The sequence below is a fragment of the Trichomycterus rosablanca genome, chromosome 10, assembly GCF_030014385.1.
Source record: "Trichomycterus rosablanca isolate fTriRos1 chromosome 10, fTriRos1.hap1, whole genome shotgun sequence".
NCBI lineage: Eukaryota > Metazoa > Chordata > Actinopteri > Siluriformes > Trichomycteridae > Trichomycterus > Trichomycterus rosablanca.
Genome location: NC_085997.1, coordinates 8,079,664 through 8,099,870, shown reverse-complemented (window position 1 = coordinate 8,099,870; position 20,207 = coordinate 8,079,664). Strand labels below are relative to the sequence as shown.

Sequence of the window (20,207 nt, the reverse complement as noted above, 5' to 3'; positions counted from 1 at the left end):
ATGTATGGTAGAGGGTTAAAGATGTAAATTTGTATAAAGCATGAGCTGTCAGAAGTGAGATTCAAACCCACGCCTCAATGAGAGACTGTGACCTGAACGCAGCGCCTTAGACCGTATCCTGACTAGCTTGGGTACCGTTGACACCACATCATGTATCAATAGCATATGAGCACTCCAACTGACCAAATAATGTTTTTGGGTGGATCATTCTTAGCACTGTAACGGCACTAGCATGTTAGGGTGTGTTTTCTCTGGTATGAATGTATTAGGTACAGCCTTCTTGTTGGGTTTTTAACTGACTGGATTATTTATTAAGAACTCAAACCCTGTTTGTGCTGGTTGTAAGGCTATTCAATCGATCACTAGATGGCATAATATGAATACAGTTAGAAAGTAAAACGATGTCGCATGCTGACCTGTGTGGAATACAACTAATGTATGTAGTACTAAGAAGTGTTTCTTAAGGGTTTTTTTGGTGTTCTTGCTGGAACTGTTCTATAGGACAACGTATGTTAAAGTTTGTAATTCAAGTCACATCCCTGTGAGGATTAAAGCAGCTTGCAGAGCTCGGATAGCTCAGTCGGTAGAGCATCAGACTTTTAATCTAAAAGTCGTTTATTACTGCATTAGGTAAGTGGTAATGTCCCGTACTACATGGTTTGTTTAGAATGATGAAGAATTTGTACTTTGTGAGATATTTCTAAGTGAAGTAGCATGTACTTGATAAGCTTGAAATAATAGCACACTGTATGTGTAACATGTTCTCCACACCGACTAGTTGTACGCCCAGTTGTTTCAAACAGACTGTAGTAAATAGAGGACCGTTTAAATCTATATTTATGTGCAGCCTAATAATGCGCTGAGTTTTACATATTAATACCCACATATTTTTTGTTGCCTTAAAGACTCACTTAAATCCTGATCTAATTGTTGATGCTGCATTTCATTAAGCGATGCCGCAACAAGTTTCATATTACATGTTACCCTTAAATAATCATAAGGTATCTGCACTGGAGAATGCGGGCATCGATCCCACTACCTCTCGCATGCTAAGCGAGCGCTCTAACTTTTCTTTTTCATGTATCTACTGATATTTTACTGGATCTGGATAATGTTTCCTTGTTTAATAAAACCATTATGCTTATTTAGCTTTAATTAGCTTTAATTATTAAAGAGTTAATAAGATAGTGATGGTGAAACTAAAAACCTTTTATTACCATCACTAAATGTTTTTACCATCACAACAAGTTGTGTCGGTAATGGCATGTTGAGGTAATGACTTACTTAGGGAAAAAAGTAAACAGCTAGTATACGATGTACTTTACATACATTTAAATAATGTGAACATTTCAATTGTAAAATACTGCTGTAACAATGTAAATAGACGCTGAATAAACATACTTTATGATCAGGATGAATACATGATTAAATTTCTCACATTTTCAGTGATCAAAAGCCTGGGTCCTGGCATCCATGTGGATGTTACTTTGACACGTACCACCTACCTCAGCATTGTTGCAGACCATGTACACCCTTTGATGAAAACTGTATTCCCTGATGGCTGTGTCCTCTAAAGAAGTAACTTTGTATAAAGCAGGAGTTATCAGAAGTGGGATTCGAACTGGCCATCCAGAAATGTCTGTAAGGTAACAATGCCAATTACCAACAACACCCCCACATGGCCAAAGATTTGTACAAACTGCTGAATCTTTTCACATTATTATGTTTGTTAGAGGGTTAAAGACATAAATTTGTATGAAGCACTAGCAGTCAGAAGTGGGATTCCAACTCACGCCTCCATGGGACACTGTGACCTGAACTCAGCATTTTAGACCGCATCCTGACTAGCTTGGGTACCATCGACACCACCTTCACCCCACACGGACTAATATTTGTACGAACTGCTTAATCTTTTCACATTATTATGTATGGTAAATGTACTGAATGTAACCCATTTGCTGCACTGTACACTTTGTCACTAGGCTGTACACTGTAAGCCCGGATAAGTTCAATCTACTTAAAAAATTTGAGGAAACCGGTTGCCTTAAAAAAGTTAAGTAATGTATAATGAAAACTTGAGTTAGCATAACTTAAAACATTAAGTTATTACACCTAAAAGGCAAGTTGATTAAACTTTCTATTTTTTGTTATACCAACTGCTTTTCCCAATAATTCTACTTATTATCTTGAGCTCAATGGAAAAAACTATTGATTTCTTCTTAGTTTTCATGTTAATTACATTTTAAATATGAATTACAAATGTTTATAGAAAAACAGACACAATTATAAAATTATTTTTCTTTATTTCACTTCAGAAGTATTTACTTAAAATACAACATGTCAAGAAAACATCTTTAAAACTGTACAAACTGTATATAAAGTTCTGATGAAACACAAACAGCTCCTCACAGTAACATGAACCTGTAAAACAACAAAAAGAAACAAGAAACAGAAGTATTAAAATCAACATTAATAGCATTAATTTAAGGATTAAAATAAAGCAAGCCAGCACACTCTTTGCTTCGTATGAAGACTAGCATGCTAACATGCTAGCATGTAGCCTAAATACGGCAAATAAAGCAGCGCTGTTTGATTATTTATTTAGTGTCAACATTAAGATCATTTATTTTAAACAAAATTGTTAAGTGAAGTACAACACTTACCAAAATTAGACGGAAGATGAAAAAGCCCCATCAGACTGGTGTACATGCTACTCAAAAATAGCATAATGAGAAAGAAAATGTTTGTCCACTTAGTTTAACAAAGGTTCCACTTCACAAAATACATTTCAGGAAGACAAGTTTACTTTTGCAAAAAGCCTAAAATGAAAAGTAAAAAGTAATTTGCAACAACAGGTTACAAAAGTTAAAACAAATGGCTGCCTGATTCACCAACAGCAAGCTGAAAAAAGGCGGACTTACATGTAAATGGGGGCGTTTTTCTGTTTTATTACCTTAACTTAACTTTTTTAAGTTAATCTGATAGAAAAGTAATTTTTTTTGTTTAGTAAACTTAAACCGTTTAGCACATTTAAATGTGTACTCAAATTAGTACAATGTACTCTGCATTTTATAGTAGAGCAAAAAAACAATTTATGTATGTTGTACTAAAAATTTTTGATTAAATATAAAGTCCGGGCTTACAGTGTAAACCATATATCAATCGAAAGGGAGCCCCATATGAGATCTCCAACTGACCAAATAATGTTTTTTGAAAGGATTCTTTTTGTGTTCTTGGTAGAACTGTTTCTACTTGAAGAACCCTTTAGTATAATTCAAGGTTCTTTGCTAACTCAATTTGATTTTTATGGATTTTTTTTCTCTTGCCACATAAAAATGCACATAACATTTTAATGACTGGAAAACAATTGTGCAATTGATACAGAAAAAAAGGTGAAAGAAAGGAATCTGTTTGTAATCTACCTGCAAAATTCTCCTCCAGAGATGTTTTTCTTTGTGTGTAAACAGCAACAACCTTCACCAAAATTTTTTTATAATCGCCTTCAAGAGAGCCAGCACGGATCTTTACAGCCCAGTCGGTAGAGCATCAGACTTTTAATCTGAGGGTCCAGGGTTCAAGTCCCTGTTCGGGTGAGTTGTTTCTTACTGTGTTGGCTAAGCGGCATTGTCCCGTACTACATGGCTTGTTAAGAAAGTTAAAGAATTTGTACTTTGTGAGATATTTCTAATTGAAATAGCATGTACTTGATCAGCTTGAAACAATCGCATAGTGAATGTGTAACATGTTCTCCACACCAACTAATTGTACCCCCAGCCGTTTCAAACACACTATAGTAAAAAGAGGACCGTTTAAACTATAATTATGTGCAGCCTAATAATGCACTGAGTGCTTGTGCCTGTGCTGACTTGATCATTTAGAAACTACACACCCAGAAGCAGCAGCCACCTCACTGGCCTATAGTATGTCATCTATATTTTATTGTTCAGTGTTTTGTACTCGTCGAGTACTTTATGCCAATTTGTAAAGACAGTAAATAAGTCTCTATAGTTCTACCTAATGTTTAGTCATGTGATTTTCAAGTCCATGCAGACACAAGTACTACAATGAGCAATATAGAAATATAAAAAGTCATTCGTTTGCATGAATAGTTAAAAGCTACTGAATGGATTGTTGGATGGATAAATGCATTTAGATTCCCTCGATTTTACTTTATGGTAAAAACCCTACACAGACAGAAGAACAAAATAAATATTATGAAGACCATGTTTTTAACTACAGTGCGTTACAAGTCTAAATGTTATTCTCACAGGAAAATGTGCTTAAAAGTTTGCAATGCTTCTGCATTGGAGAATGCGAGCATCGATCCAGCTACCGCTCGCATGCTAAGCGAGCGCTCTACCATTGGAACTGATTCCCTTTACGATGAATCCCCTTTAGCCTTTTGTAAATTGTAATGTACTATCAGAGCGTTGATGCTGCATTATAAAGTGAGGGTGCAACGTGTTTAAGCTCACATACTCTTTTCTGTATTATGCCTTGCTTTTAAACCATCACAGACTCCGTTTATCGCAGACTTTAGGACAAACTAAACCCAATCAAAACTGTCTTTGTACCACTGATAGACTGACTTAAGGGTTGATGCTGCATTTTAAAGGTGCTGTCGTGAGTTTCAGCTGTTCATCTTTTACAAAACAGTTTACCAGATGAAAAATCATTAAAAAGTCACGTACCTCTACTTTAACAAAAAGTCGTTTTAGATAAGACTCCGAGACATTTCAAAATTTAAGAATTATAAGTTATTGTGTGTTTGTGTAGCCCAATTAAAATCTGGGGACTACTAATATTTTGTTTATGTTAATTTATAACTAGTAAATAAGTTGTTTTTATTTGTTCTGTAAATAATGTTATGGTTGTTTTATGCTGTTTAAAGTAAAGTGTATGTATAGCCCTCCCTTGATTTATTTTTAAGCCAATCAGCATGAACTGTCACAGGTCGGGAAAAGAGCGGGAGAAAGTGGGTGGAAAAAGAAGAAAAAAGTGGAGAAAATACCGTGATGTGAAACAAGTGTCATGTAAGCTGGTAAAACACCTGTTTAGGATTTATCTCTGTTGATGCGTAAAGACAAACGGACAGTGAGTCTTATATTAACATCTTGCAGTCGATTAGTGACATTGTTTATGCTGTATCAGCCGTGAACTTCGTCTCTTGAGTTTACGCGCATGGACATTGAAGGCAGTACGCTTCCTCAGCAACTGTGACGATTACAGTGGATTAAAAGCATCGGATTAACTCTGATTGTTTCATCCAAGATCAAAAGGAAAAAGACTGGTGGATTTTTTCTGTTTCATCCATGTAAACAAAGAACGTGGACAGCTCCACCACAACCGACCAAATATACTTCGTGATCTGTGCTGATTGGGACTATTAGGTTGGATCAGGCCTGCAATGGTAATTTTGGGTACCCTTTTTTTTAGTTAGTTATTTACAGTGGGGCCAAAAAGTATTTAGTCAGCCACTGATTGTGCAGGTTCTCCTACTTAGAAAGATGAGAGAGGTCTGTAATTTTCATCATAGGTACACTTCAACTATGAGAGACAAAATGAGAAAAAAAAATCCAGGACATCACATTGTAGGATTTTTAAAGAATTTATTTGTAAATTATGGTGGAAAATAAGTATTTGGTCAATAACAAAAGTTCAACTCAATACTTTGTAACATAACCTTTGTTGGCAATGACAGGTTAAACGTTTCCTGTAAGTCTTCACCAGGTTTGCACACACTGTAGCTGGTATTTTGGCCCATTCCTCCATGCAGATCTCCTCTAGAGCAGTGATGTTTTGGGGCTGTCGCTGGGCAACACGGACTCCACAAATTTTCTATGGGGTTGAGGTCTGGAGACTGGCTAGGCCACTCCAGGACCTTGAAATGCTTTTTACGGAGCCACTCCTTCATTGCCCGAGCGGTGTGTTTGGGATCATTGTCATGCTGGAAGACCCAGCCACGTTCCATCTTCAATGCTCTCACTGATGGAAGGAGGTTTTGGCTTAAAATCTCACGATACATGGCCCCGTTTATTCTTCCCTTAACACGGATCAGTCGTCCTGTCCCCTTTGCAGAAAAACAGCCCCAAAGCATGATGTTTCCACCCCCATGCTTCACAGTAGGTATGGTGTTCTTGGGTTTTTCTTCTTCCTCCAAACACGATGAGTTGAGTTTTTACCAAAAAGTTCCATTTCGGTTTCATCTGACCACATGATATTCTCCCAATCCTCTTCTGGATCATCCATATGCTCTCTGGCAAACTTCAGACCGGCCTGGACATGTACTGGCTTAAGCAGGGGGACACGCCTGACACTGCAGGATTTGAGTCCCTCTTGGCGTAGTGTGTTACTGATGGTAGCCTTTTTACTTTGGTCCCAGCTCTCTGCAGGTCATTCATCAGGTCCCTCCGTGTAGTTCTGGGATTTTTGCTCACCGTTCTCATGATAATTTTGACCCCACGGGATGAGATCTTGACCCCAAGGGAGATTATCAATGGTCTTGTATGTTTTCCATTTTCTTACAATTGTTCCCACAGTTGATTTATTCACACCAACCTGCTTGCCTATTGTAGATTTACTCTTCCCAGCCTGGTGCAGGTCTACAATTTTCTTCCTGGTGTCCTTCGACAGCTCTTTGGTCTTGGCCATGGTTGAGTTTGGAGTCTGACTGTTTGAGGCTGTGGACAGGTGTCTTTTATACAGATAACAAGGTCAAACAGGTGCCATTAATACAGGTAACGAGTGGAGGACAGAAGAGCTTCTTAAAGAATAAGTTACAGGTCTGTAAGAGCCAGAAATCTTGCTTGTTTGTTATTGACCAAATACTTATTTTCCACCATAATTTACGAATAAATTCTTTAAAAATCCTACAATGTGATTTCCTGGATTTTTTTTTCTCATTTTGTCTCTCATAGTTGAAGTGTACCTATGATGAAAATTACAGACCTCTCTCATCTTTCTAAGTAGGAGAACTTGCACAATCAGTGGCTGACTAAATACTTTTTGGCCCCACTGTACCTAACTTAGGAGAGATTGATAATATTTTGAATATTACTGATGGTAATTTGAGTGAATCTGTATTATGACATTTTTGTAAAATATATTGGGGTTTGAAATGCATATTAATGATTGTGTAAATGAGTAAATAGTTAATTTGTTTAAGTATTATTAATGTGTACAAGTTTGGTATGTGAGTCAGGGATAATGTTAATACAGCTACTGTAAATGGTGTTAGTCGCAGGTTTTTTTGTGCAAGGTTAGTACCACATATATTTAGGGTAATTGAAGTATTTTTTTCGGTTTAAATAAGAGTATAGTTTAAATATAAAATAATCGTCAGTACTGATAAGTAGTGGCCCTTTTAAATCCTTACATTACCACAAAGAAAGATATTTCTTAAACAAATAAAAGAAGTCGGGGAGCGCTTTCCAAATACAGCCAAGGGTGCTAGGGGGCGCTACATTTGTCAATTTAAACATGTCAAAAAAGGTCTTTAAAGCAAACGATTTGAGTAAAAATAGAGCATAACTGTCACTGTAAAACTTACAGACTGACCTAATGTTTGATGCAGCGTTTCAGTGAGCAACGACTTTTATATTATGTGTTGCCTTTAAGTGATCATAATGTTTCAGCATTGGAGAATGTGGGCATCGATCCCACTACCTCTCGCATGCTAAGCGAGCGCTCTACCATTGGAGCTAATTTCCCTTACACAGAACCTTCCTTTATGATTTGTAAATTGTAATGTACTAACAGAGTGTTGATGCTGCATTATAAAACGAGGGTGCAACGTGTTTAAGCTCACGTACTCTTTTCTATATTACGCGTTGTTTTTAAACCATCACAGACTCAGTTTATTTAAAAAGTTGATCTTAGCCTTTAGGACGAACAATGTGAGGTCTTTTTTGAAGTGCATTTTTTATTTGATTTTGTTGGACCTGTAGGAGATTGTCCTGTTCTTGTTGCAGCTCTGCTGGAGGGTTATTTTCTTGGTGTTTGTGGTGGTGGTGGTGGTGATGGTGGGGCCTTTGTTCCCATTTTGGTTTATTTAGTATATGATGTACTTTACATCCATTTCAATAATGTGAACATTTCCATTTTTGTCGTAAAATACTGCTGTAACAATGTAAATGGACGCTGAATAAACATACTTAAATGGATATTTAAGTATTTAAGTACATATTTAAATGGATGTAAAGTACATCAAATAAACCAAAATGGGAACAAAGACCCCACCACCACCACCACCACAAACACCAAAAAAATAACCCTCCAGCAGAGCTGCAACAATAAACAGAGCAAGATCAGGATGAATACATGATTCAGTTTCTCACATTTTCAGTTATCAAAAGCCTGGGTCCTGGCATCCATGTGGATGTTACTTTGACACGTACCACCTACCTCAGCATTGTTGCAGACCATGTTCACCCTTTGATGAAAACTGTATTCCCTGATGGCTGTGTCCTCTAAAGAAGTAGATTTGTTTAAATCATGAGCTGTCAGAAGTGGGATTCGAACCCATAAACTGCTTAATCTTTTCACATTATTATGTATTGTAAATGTACTGACTGTAACCCATCTGCTGCACTGTACACTTTGTCACTAGGCTGTAAACCAAAAATCAATAGAAAGGGAGCCCCATATGAGATCTCCAACTGACCAAATAATGTTTTTGGGTGGACCATTCTTAGCACTGTAACAGCACTAGCATGTTAGGGTGTGTTTTCTCTACTATGAGTGTATTAGGTACAGCCTTCTTGTTGGGTTTTTAACTGACTGGATTATTTATTAAGAATAATAATTATTCTCTAAGAACTCAAACCCTGTTTGTGCTCGTTGTAGGCTATTCAATTGTCCACTAGATGGCATAATATGAATACAGTTAGAAAGTAAAACGATGTCTGTTTCGAGCAAAGTTTCATCGCATGCTGACCTGTGTGGAATACAACTGATGTATGTAGCACTAAGAAATGTTTCTTAAGGGTTCTTTTAGGTGTTCTTGGTAGAACTGTTTCTACTTGAAGAACCATTTAGTATAATTTAAGGTTCTTTGCTAACTCAATTTGATTTTTATGGATTTTTTTATTTTGCCACATATAAATGCACATAACATTTTAATGAAAAGCAACGCATAATATAGAAAAGAGTACGTGAGCTTAAACATGTTGCACCCTCACTTTATAATGCAGCATCAACACTCTGTTAGTACATTACAATTTACAAAGGGCAAAGGAAAGTTTTGTGTAAGGGGAATTAGCTCAAATGGTAGAGCGCTCGCTTAGCATGCGAGAGGTAGTGGGATCGATGCCCACATTCTCCAGTATAGAAACATTATGATCATTTTGCAATCTGAAAAGATGAAATTTCGGTCAAATTCGTTGCAGCATTAACCATAAGGCTAGTCTGTCCGTATTACAATGTCAGTAACGCCCTATTTACGCTCAAACAGTTTTGTTTACATACCTTTTTTGTTTTGTTTTGACAGAAACGCATGAACTTATAATTTTTTATAATGTTTTATTATTTGACACTGTTACAATTGATACATTATAAAGTATTGTACATATTTAAGTTCGGTGGCATAATTGGCTTGCTTTTAAAAACGACTACAGTGCGCCATCTACAGGCCATTCTTGGTACGTCTTGTTAAAACGTAGCCAATGGAAAACTGGTGCCCACACTTCTGTGGCTTGGGATCTACTATTTCAGTCAACAGGTCATCGGGATCTACTTTTTAAAAAGGTTGGTCTCATCATTTTTCAAGAATGCTTTAAAGCTTTTTTAAATGCGCTTCATTTGCCTGTATTGATATTCAGCATTACAGGGCAAGCGTGGGTCCAGTGTCACGAACACTGGGCTCAAGACAAAAATACACCCTGGACAGGGCGCGTCAAACCATCGCAAAGCATCACACACTAATTTATCCACTCACTCACACATACAGGTGCAATTTAGAGCAGCAGTTACACCTACTGGCACATTTTCAGACCCGGAGGAAAGCCACGCATACATGGTGAGTATACACCGATCAGCCATAACATTAAAACCACCTCCTTGTTTCTACACTCACTGTCCATTTTATCAGCTCCACCATATAGAAGCACTTTGTAGTTCTACAATTACTGACTGTAATCCATCTGTTTCTCTACATGCTTTTTTATCCCCCTTTTATGCTGTTCTTCAATGGTCAGGACTCTCCTGTGTTGTGCTGGTATGAGTGGATAAGACATAGCAGCGCTGCAGGTTTTTAAACACCTCACTGTCACTGCTGGACTGAGAATAGTCCACCAACCAAAAACATTCAGCCAACAGCGCCCTGTGGGAAGTGTCCTATGACCACTGATGAAGGTCTAAAAGATGACCAACTCAAACAGCAGCAATAGATGAACGATCGTTTCTGACTGTCTCTACAAGGTGGACCAACTAGGTAAGAGTGTCTAATAGAGTGGACAGTGAGTGGACACGGTATTTAAAAACTCCAGCAGCGCTGCTGTGTCTGATCCACTCATACCAGCACAACACACACTAACACACCAACACCATGTCAGTGTCACTGCAGTGCTGAGAATGATCCACCACCTAGATAACACCTGCTCTGTGGTGGTCATGTCAATAATTGTAGAACTACAAAGTGCTTCTATATGGTGAGTGGAGCTGATAAAATGGACAGTGAGTGTAGAAACAAGGAGGTGGTTTTAATGTTATGGTTGATTAGTGTAAACTCTCACACTGTTGTATGTGCTTGCATGACTGCAGGACGCGTTTGTCAGCGCATTACCGTAATATCCATAAAATGTGTCCTTGCGATTTCAGTGCAGAAAAGTTTGTGTAGAGACTGCAGCAGCGGATACTGTGTTTGTTTTGATTTTGAGGTCATACTTTATTAACAAGGTAAGTTTATTTTTTAAAGAAAAGTTTGTGTATATTAGCTTCTGGATATTTTCGGATGCTACGGACAAAACTGTGTTGTACTGCTATGATGATACGATTATGTTCCAAACCCTTTTAGACTCTTCCACCACCGTTAGCGCTTCTCTCAGTTAGTTCAGCTCATTAAATATATTATCCACAGTATCGCTTACTTTTACAAACCCAGTTTCAAGGTTTAGACAGAAGGGAAAATGTCAATGTAAATAGACAGCAGTTTGTAAAAGATGTTATTTATATTCTAGCATACAAACATACATCGCTCCAAAATATGAATGAACGCTTCAACCAGGGTTGCCAGATTGCGCATTTAAAAGCCCGCCAAAATGCATGGAAAACCGCCCAACATACTCACGAAAAACAGCCGATAATCAGCGCTTAAACAATATTAAACCAGTTAAACATGACCTACTACTGCTGATATCTCACAAATCAGTGATTTATTATAAATTACATTATTAATGGCATATCTTTTCACATTATTATGTATGGTAGAGGGTTAAATATGTAAATTTGTTTAAAGCATGAGCTGTCAGAAGTGGGATTCGAACCCACGCCTTCAGGGAAGACTGCGACCTGAACGCAGCGCCTTAGACCACTCGGCCATCCTGACTAGCTGGGGTACCATTGATACCACCCTCGCCCCACATGGTCTAAGATTTGCACAAACTGCTTAATCTTTTCACATTATTATGTATGGTAGAGGGTTAAAGACGTAAATTTGTGTAAAGCATGAGCTGTCACAGTGCCTTAGACTGCTAAAACCATTCTGTCTAGCTTGGACACTGTTGACGCCACTCCTGCCCCACACAGACTAATATTTGTAGTCTGCTTAATCTTTTCACAAATTATTATGTTTGGTAAATTTACTGACTGTAACCCATTTGCTGCACTGTACACTTTGTCACTAGGCTGTAAACCATATATCAATAGAAAGGGAGCCCCATATGAGCACTCCAACTGACCAAATAATGTTTTTGGCACTGTAACGGCACTAGCATGTTAGGGTGTGTTTTCTCTGGTATGAGTGTATTAGGTACAGCCTTCTTGTTGGGTTTTTAACTGACTGGATTATTTATTAAGATTATTTATTATTTATTAAGAACTCAAACCCTGTTTGTGCTCATTGTAGGCTATTAAATCGTCCACTAGATAGCATAATATAAACACAGTTAGAAAGTAAAATGATGTCCATTACTAATGAATAAATAAATGTCTGTTATTAATAAAGCTACTTTGAATCTTGAATCTACTATCAAAGTTTCATCGCATGCTGACCTCTGTGGAATACAACTGATGTATGTAGTACTAAGAAGTGTTTCTTAAGGGTTTTTTGGTGACTTTTATTTTTAACCAGGCAGTGTATGTTAAAGTTTGTAATTCAAGTCACATCCTTGTGGACACATCCTTGTGAGGATTGAAGTGTCTTGCAGAGCCTGGATAGCTCAGTCGGTAGTGCATCAGACTTTTAATCTGAGGGTCCAGTGTTCAAGTCCCTGTTCGGGAGAGTTGTTTCTTACTGCATTAGGTAAGCGGTAATGTCCTGTACTACATGGTTTGTTTAGAATGATGAAGAATTTGTACTTTGTGAGTTTTTTGTAAGTGAACTAGCATGTACTTGATAAGCTTGAAATAATAGCACACTGTATGTGTTAACATGTTCTCCACACCAACTAGTTGTACGCCCAGCTGTTTCAAACAGACTGTAGTAAATAAAGGACCGTTTAAATCTATAATTACATTTACATTTTACATTTTCTGCATTTAGCAGACGCTCTCATCCAGAGCGACTTACAGAAGTGCTTCCATAGTAAACATTTCATTTCTCAAGTTTTAGTAAACAACAGTCGAAGAACACAAATCTGCTGAAACCTGTTAGAACCAGTGGGTTTTTTTTTTTTTGGAAATGGAAAAAAAATGTTAGTAAATAAGTACAAGTCAGCTTAAGTGCTTAGTAAAAAGGTGGGTTTTTAATCGTTTTTTAAAGACAGCAAGAGACTCAGATGTTCGGACGGACAGAGGAAGTTCATTCCACCACTTGGGTGCTAGAACAGAGAAGAGCCTTGATGCTTGTCTTCCTTTAGTCCTGGGTGGAGGATCAAGTCGGGCGAGACTAGTGATTCGGAGGTTGCGTGGTACAGAGCGGGGGTTTGATTAGACTGCGAAGGTAGCTTGGGGCTGGTCCATTTTTGGCTTTGTAGGCGAGCATCAGTGTTTTAAGCTGAATGCGTTCAGCTACAGGAAGCCAGTGAAGAGAACGCAGCAGTGGGGTGATGTGGCAGTGTTTGGGCTGGTTAAAAACCAGACGGGCAGCTGCATTTTGAATGAGCTGCATAGGAGTGGTAGGAGAAGCCATGGGAGGCTATGACCTTACCCAGAGAGCGGGTGTAGATAGAGAAAAGAAGTGGGCCAAGTACAGAGCCCTGAGGAACACCGGTTGAGAGAGTGCATGGGGGAGATATGGATCCCCTCCATGACACTTGGTAGGAGTGCCCTTCGAGGTAGGAGGCCATCCATTGCCATGCTGAACCTGTTACTCCAAGGCTGGAGAGAGTGCACAGGAGAATGCTGTGATTCACTGTGTCGAAGGCTGCAGAGAGGTCAAGAAGAATGAGGACCGATGACAGTTTGGCTGCTTTGGCTGCATGAAGCTTCTCAGTAACAGCTACAAGTGCTGTTTCCGTAGAATGCGCTGCCTTGAAGCCAGACTGGTACGGATCGTGGAGGTCATTCTGAGTAAGAAAGGAAGATAGTTGGTTATAGACAGCACGTTCAAGAATTTTGGATAGAAAAGAGAGGAGTGAGACAGGTCTGTAGTTGTTAATGTCTGTAGTGTCTAGTGTAGGTTTCTTAAGAAGGGGAATAACCTGAGCCTTCTTAAACGCAGCAGGGACAACACCTGATGTCAGGGAGTTGTTGATGATGAGTGTGATGAAGGGGATTAGGTCCTGTGAGATGTCTTTAAGGATGGTGGATGGTATAGGGTCGAGTGTGCATGTAGTGGGATTGCTGGATGAGAGGAGCTGTGCAACCTCATCCATGGTGAGTGGGGTGAAGCTGGTGAGTGTGTTGGTGGGTTGAGGGTCAGTTGAAAGTGGGTCAGTCGGAGAGAAGGATTGATTGATTTTGTCAATCTTGTCCTGAAAGAATGTTGCAAAGTCAGTAGCAGTAAGAGAGGCAGATGGGGGAGGAGGAAGAGGGTTCAGAAGAGAGGAAAAGATAGCATGAAGCTTACGTGGGTCAGCAGCAGATTGTTCAAGCTTGGCTTTGTAAAAAGATGTTTTTGATGCAGTCACATCGGATGAGAACCTGGACAGCAGATCGTGGTAGGAGTGGAGATCAACACCAAGCTTAGATTTTCTCCACTTTCTCTCAGCTGCCCTTAATTCTCTTCTGTTGCTGCGCAATGCATCTGAAAGCCAAGGAGCAGGGTGAGAAGGTTTTCCTCGTTTAAGGGTAAGAGGACAGCTGATCGAGGACAATATTAAACCAGTTAAACATGGCCTACTACTGCTGATATCTTACAAATCAGTGATTATAAATCACATTACATTCACATTATTATGTATGGTAGAGGATTAAAGATGTAAATTTGTACAAAGCATGAGATGTCAGAAGTGGGATTCGAACCCACGCCTCCAGGGAAGACTAAACGCAGCGCCTTAGACCGCTCGGCCATATTGACTAGCTAGAGTACCACAGATACCATCCTCGCCTCACAAGGAATAATATTTGTACAAATTCCTGAATCTTTTCACATTATTATGTATGGTAAATTTACTGACTGTAACCCATTTGCTGCACTGTACACTTTGTCACTACGCTGTAAACCATATATCAATAGAAAGGGAGCCCCATATGAGCACTCCAACTGACCAAATAATGTTTTTCGGGTGGACCATTGTTAGCACTGTAACGGCACTAGCGTGTTAAGGTGTGTTTTCTCTGGTATGAGTGTATTAGGTCCAGTTTTCTTGTTGGGTTTTTAACTGACTGGATTATTTATTAAGATTATTTATTATTTTTTAAGAACTCAAACCCTGTTGTGCACCACCCTTAGGCCAGACTTGGTACTCTGGTCCCCTTCATTGAAGTCTGTATACATCACAGAGCTCACAGTTCCATGGGAGAATTCAACAGAAGAGGCCTATGAGCGCAAGAAACTGCGCTACACAGAACTGGCAGCAGATGCTCAGCAATGAGGATGGAACGCGAAAGTCTATCCAGTTGAAGTGGGATGCAGAGGTTTTGTGGCTTCTTCCACCATCAGGCTGCTGAAAGAACTTGGCATCCATGGACAGGCTCTACGACAAACAATTAGATCAGTCTCTGAAGCGGCCGAAAGAAGCAGCCAGTGGATATGGATCAAGCGGAAGGACCATTGCTGGGCTCAAAGAGCATCGACAGCACCCGCTCACTAATTCCCCCCACACCCCATCCCATTAGAGAACCCAGGTCACAACCCTCCAGGAGGAGGATGAACAAGGTATACGATTAGTGCTAGGCTTGACTCGGGGAAGAGGACACCCCCTGCCTTGCATAGTCCTGTGGGCTGCGCCACTTAAATAACCAGGCAATTCTCATGATTGGGTATGGGACACAAGCTCAGGTTTGATCATCCTGTAGCTGTATCGAACCCACGCCTCCAGGGGAGACTGCGACCTGAACGCAGCGCCTTAGACCGCTCGGCCATCCTGACTAGCTGAGTCATCCTCAACACCACCCCCACCCCACACGGACTAATATTTTTATATACTCAGAATGTGGCTCCGCCCATCCCGCCACTCACCAACCCAACTACTAGAGGACCAACACTGGTTCTAAACCACCACCAGGTGAGAACCACCCTGAGGAAAGTCAATGCAAGCAAAGCAGCAGATCCAGATGGAGTTCCCGGCCGGGTGCTGAAAGCATGTGCCGACCAGCTTACAGTGGTGTTTACCAGCATATTCAACCTCTCACTCCAACAAGCTGCTGTCCCAACGTGTCTCAAATCCTCCACCATCGTTCCAGTACCCAAGAAATCAGCTTCATCATGCCTGAATGACTATCGTCCAGTGGCTCTAACACAACACCCATAGTCATGAAATGCTTCAAGAAGCTGGTGCTTTCACACATCAGAACAGTCATCCCATGTGGCCTGGACATGTATCAGTTTGCCTACCGACCAAATCGCTCAACAGAGGACGCCATAACAACAGCACTCAACACCGCGCTGACACATTTGGAGGAACTTGACAGCGATGTGAGGATTTTATTTGTGAACTTCAGCTCCGCATTTAACACGATCATCCCCAATAAACTGGTCAGCAAATTGGTGAACCTGGGCCTGAATTCCTCAATGTGCACATGGATTATGGATTTTCTCACTGGACGTCCACAAAAGGTCAAAATTGGCAACCACACCTCCACCACCCTCATCCTAAACACAGGAACGCCGCAGGGTTGTGTGATAAGCCCTATGCTTTTCACACTTTTTACACAGGACTGTACCACCATTCACAATTCCAACAGAATAATTACAATTTCAGATGACACAACTATAGTTGGACTGATCTCCAACAATCAGGAAATGGCTTACAGGCAGGAGGTAGCTCACTTGTCTGATTGGTGTACATTAAACAACCTGGCTCTTAACACCTCTAAGACAAAGGAGATCGTCATTGACTTTTGAAGAACAAAGGAGATAAACCACCTCCCCCTGCACATCCATGGAAACAAGGTGGAGATGGTGAAAAGCCTGAAATTCCTCAGAGTCTACGTGTCTGACAAGCTGACGTGGACCGTTAACACCTCACACCTGATTAAGAAGGCTCAACAAAGACTCTTCTTTCTCAGGAAGCTGAAAAAGGCCAAACTATGGCAGAACCTACTAGTAAACTTTTACAAGAGCACAATAGAAAGTATTCTGACCAGCAATTTCACAGAGTGGTATTCAAGCTGCACTGCCGCCGAGTGTAAGGATCTGCATCGCGTAGTGAAAACAGCTCAATGGATTTTTATTGTTCTTTCTTTTTTTTGTGATTACTACTACTGTCTTTCTTCTACTGCTGCTACTCTATTGGAGAGATGCCACTCGAAATTGCATTGTACTTGTGTATAGTGACAATAAAGATTCTATTCTATTCTTCTATTCTATGCTGCATTATAAAACGAGGGTGCAACGTCTTTGAGCTCACGTACTCTTTTCTATATTATGCGTTGTTTTTGAACCATCACAGACTCAGTTTATTTAAAACGTTGATCTTAGCCTTTAGGACGAACAATGTGAAGTGAACAAAGACCCCACCACCACCACCACAAACACCAACAAAATAACCCTCCAGCAGAGCTGCAACAATAAACAGAGCAAGATCAGGATGAATACATGATTCAGTTTCTCACATTTTCAGTGATCAAAAGCCTGGGTCCTGGCATCCATGTGGATGTTACTTTGACACGTACCATCTACCTCAGCACTGTTGCAGACCATGTTCACCCTTTGATGAAAACTGTATTCCCTGATGACTGTGTCCTCTAAAGAAGTAGATTTGTTTAAATCATGAGCTGTCAGAAGTGGGATTCGAACCCACGCCTCCAGGGGAGACTGCGACCTGAACACAGTGCCTTAGACCACTCGGCCATCCTGACCTGAATGCACATTATGAAAGACAATTTTCCTCAACACCCCCACATCGCCACAGATTTGTACGAACTGCTGAATCTTTTTACATTATTATGTATTTTAGAGGGTTAAAGACATAAGTTTGTATAAAGCACTAGCAGTCAGAAGTTCAAACCCACGCCTCAATGAGAGACTGTGACCTGAACGCAGCTCGTTAGACCGCATCCTGACTAGCTTGGGTACCATCGACACCACCCTCGCCCCACACGGACTAATATTTGTACGAGCTTTTCACATTATTATGTACAGTAAATGTACTGACTGTAACCCATTTGCTGCACTGTACACTTTGTCACTAGGCTGTAAACCATATATCAATAGAAAGGGAGCCCCATATGAGCACTCCAACTGACCAAATAATGTTTTTTGGATGGACCATTGTTAGCACTGTAACGGCACTTGCATGTTAGGGTGTGTTTTCTCTGGTATGAGTGTATTAGGTACAGCCTTCTTGTTGGGTTTTTAACTGACTGGATTATTTATTAAGATTATTTATTATTTTTTAAGAACTCAAACCCTGTTGTGCTCGTTGTTTGCCTATTAGTTCCTCGTTGCCTTGTTGCTGTAGCTCAAGCAGCTTGTTCTGTTGAAACTGTGACTGTAGTCTATCAGGGAGCAGTGGCTGAGCATTGGGAAGCCATGCTTCGCACAACTCTGCGTTGTGGCTGTAGCAACCCCGGTTCGAATCCAAGTCACGGCCCTGTCTTTTTGTATGCCGTGCTTCAAAGGTTTCTATTCTCTCCTCGGGCAAGAGAACCATAGTCAAACAGGGGCCAGTGGCGCAATGGATAATGCGTCTGACTACGGATCAGAAGATTCTAGGTTCGACTCCTGGCTGGCTCGGTTTCCTTATGCCTTTTTTTGTCTCTCTAACTCCTTGTGTATGGAGCACCAACAATGCATCCAACAATGGAGGTCTTGTCAAAGTGAAAAAGACTTGTCAGAGCGGAAAGAAGTGGCTGATGCTGTTGGAACTATGACTGCAATCTATCAGGGAGCAACCGACATGAACCACCAGTGGCAGACTGCTGGGAAGCCGTGATCGTATAGTGGTTAGTACTCTGCGTTGTGGCTGCAGCAATCCAGGTTCGAATCCGGGTCACGGCACTGTCTTTTCATATGCCGTGCTACGAAGGTTTCTATTCTCACCTTGTTCTAACTCCTTGTGTATGGTTCTCTGTACCCCAGATCCAACAATGCAGGTCTTGTCAAGGTGACAAAGACTTGGTAGAGCGGAAAGAAGTGGCTGATGCTGGCACCAGCCGATACTGAGCTTTGCAGTTTCCCATATGGTCTAGTGGTCAGGTTTCCTGGTTTTCACCCAGGTGGCCCGGGTTTGACTCCCAGTATGGGAATTGCCTTCTATGATTGGACTTGAGCAAAACTTTGCCCATTACTTCCTCTGCGCCTTGTTGCTGTAGCTCAAGCAGCTTTTTCTGTTGGAACTATGACTGCAGTCTATCAGGGGGCAGCCGACATGAGCCACCAGTGGCAGACTGCTGGGAAGCCGTGGTCGTATAGTGGTTAGTACTCTGCGTTGTGGCCGCAGCAACCCAGGTTCGAATCTGTGTCACGGCCCTGTCTTTTCGTATGCCATGCTTCGAAGGTTTCTATTCTCTCTCTTTTTTTGTCTCTCTAACTCCTTGTGTATGGCTCTCTGTACCCCAGATCCAACAATGCAGGTCTTGTCAAGGTGACAAAGACTTGGCAGAGCAGAATGAAGTGGCTGATTCTGGCGTCAGCCGGTGCTGAGCCTTGCAGTTTCCCATATGGTCTAGCGGTCAGGATTCCTGATTTTTACCCAGGTTTTCGACTTCCAGTATGGGAATTGGCCTTTATGATTGGACTCGAGCAAAACTCTGTGTATTAGTTCCTCGGCGCCTTGTTGCTGTAGCTCAAGCAGCTTACAGTTCAAATCTTAGGCCATGTGGGGGTGTTGAGGAAAATTGGCATTGGTAACGTGCAAGCAAGTCAGGATGGCCAAGCAGTCGTTCAGCTCGCAGTCTCCCCTGGAGCCGTAGGTTTGAATTCCCCTTCTGACAGCTCATGCTTTATACCTTCAAAATGGGAACAAAGATGCAAATGCACATAAGGTATTACAGTTACATATAATCACAAACACCCCACCACCACCATTAAAAAGAAAACCCTCCAGCAGCACTGCAACAAGAACAGAAGAATCTCCTACAAGTCCAACCAAATCAAAGAGAATGCACTTCATAAAAGATCTCATCCCCGAATATGGCTGCATGTTGGCACTGTCGGCTGACTGAGACTTTTTGAACTGCACTATTTTGGCCCTTACATAAAGCAGCATCAACCCTTAAGTCCGCCTGTCAGTGGTACAAAGACAGTTATGCAGCATTAACGCTCTGCTCTGTCAGTACATTACAATTTGCAAAGGGTAAAAGAGGTTCATAGTAGGGGGAATTAGCTCAAATGGTAGAGCGCTCGCTTAACATGTGAGAAGTAGCGGTATTGATGCCCGCATTCTCCAGTGCAGAAACATTATGATCATTTAAGGCATCATGTAATATGAAACTTTTTGCGTCAATGCTCACTGAAACGCAGCATCAAAATTTACAATGTTACAATGACATTTACGCTCAATTTT

General features: G+C 40.6%; 4 non-coding genes across 4 annotated transcripts; 2 read left to right on the top strand and 2 right to left on the bottom strand.

Moving 5' to 3' along the window:
- Positions 1-9,249: 9,249 nt before the first annotated feature.
- On the top strand, positions 9,250-9,322 carry trnaa-agc (transfer RNA alanine (anticodon AGC)). The gene has a single exon. It is a non-coding gene; the product is annotated as a tRNA-Ala (tRNA).
- A 2,137-nt stretch (positions 9,323-11,459) lies between these two features.
- On the bottom strand, positions 11,460-11,542 carry trnal-cag (transfer RNA leucine (anticodon CAG)). Its single transcript has one exon. It is a non-coding gene; the product is annotated as a tRNA-Leu (tRNA).
- Positions 11,543-17,476: 5,934 nt separating this feature from the next.
- trnal-cag (transfer RNA leucine (anticodon CAG)) lies at positions 17,477-17,559 on the bottom strand. The gene has a single exon. It is a non-coding gene; the product is annotated as a tRNA-Leu (tRNA).
- Positions 17,560-18,363: 804 nt separating this feature from the next.
- On the top strand, positions 18,364-18,436 carry trnar-acg (transfer RNA arginine (anticodon ACG)). Its single transcript has one exon. It is a non-coding gene; the product is annotated as a tRNA-Arg (tRNA).
- Positions 18,437-20,207: the final 1,771 nt, after the last annotated feature.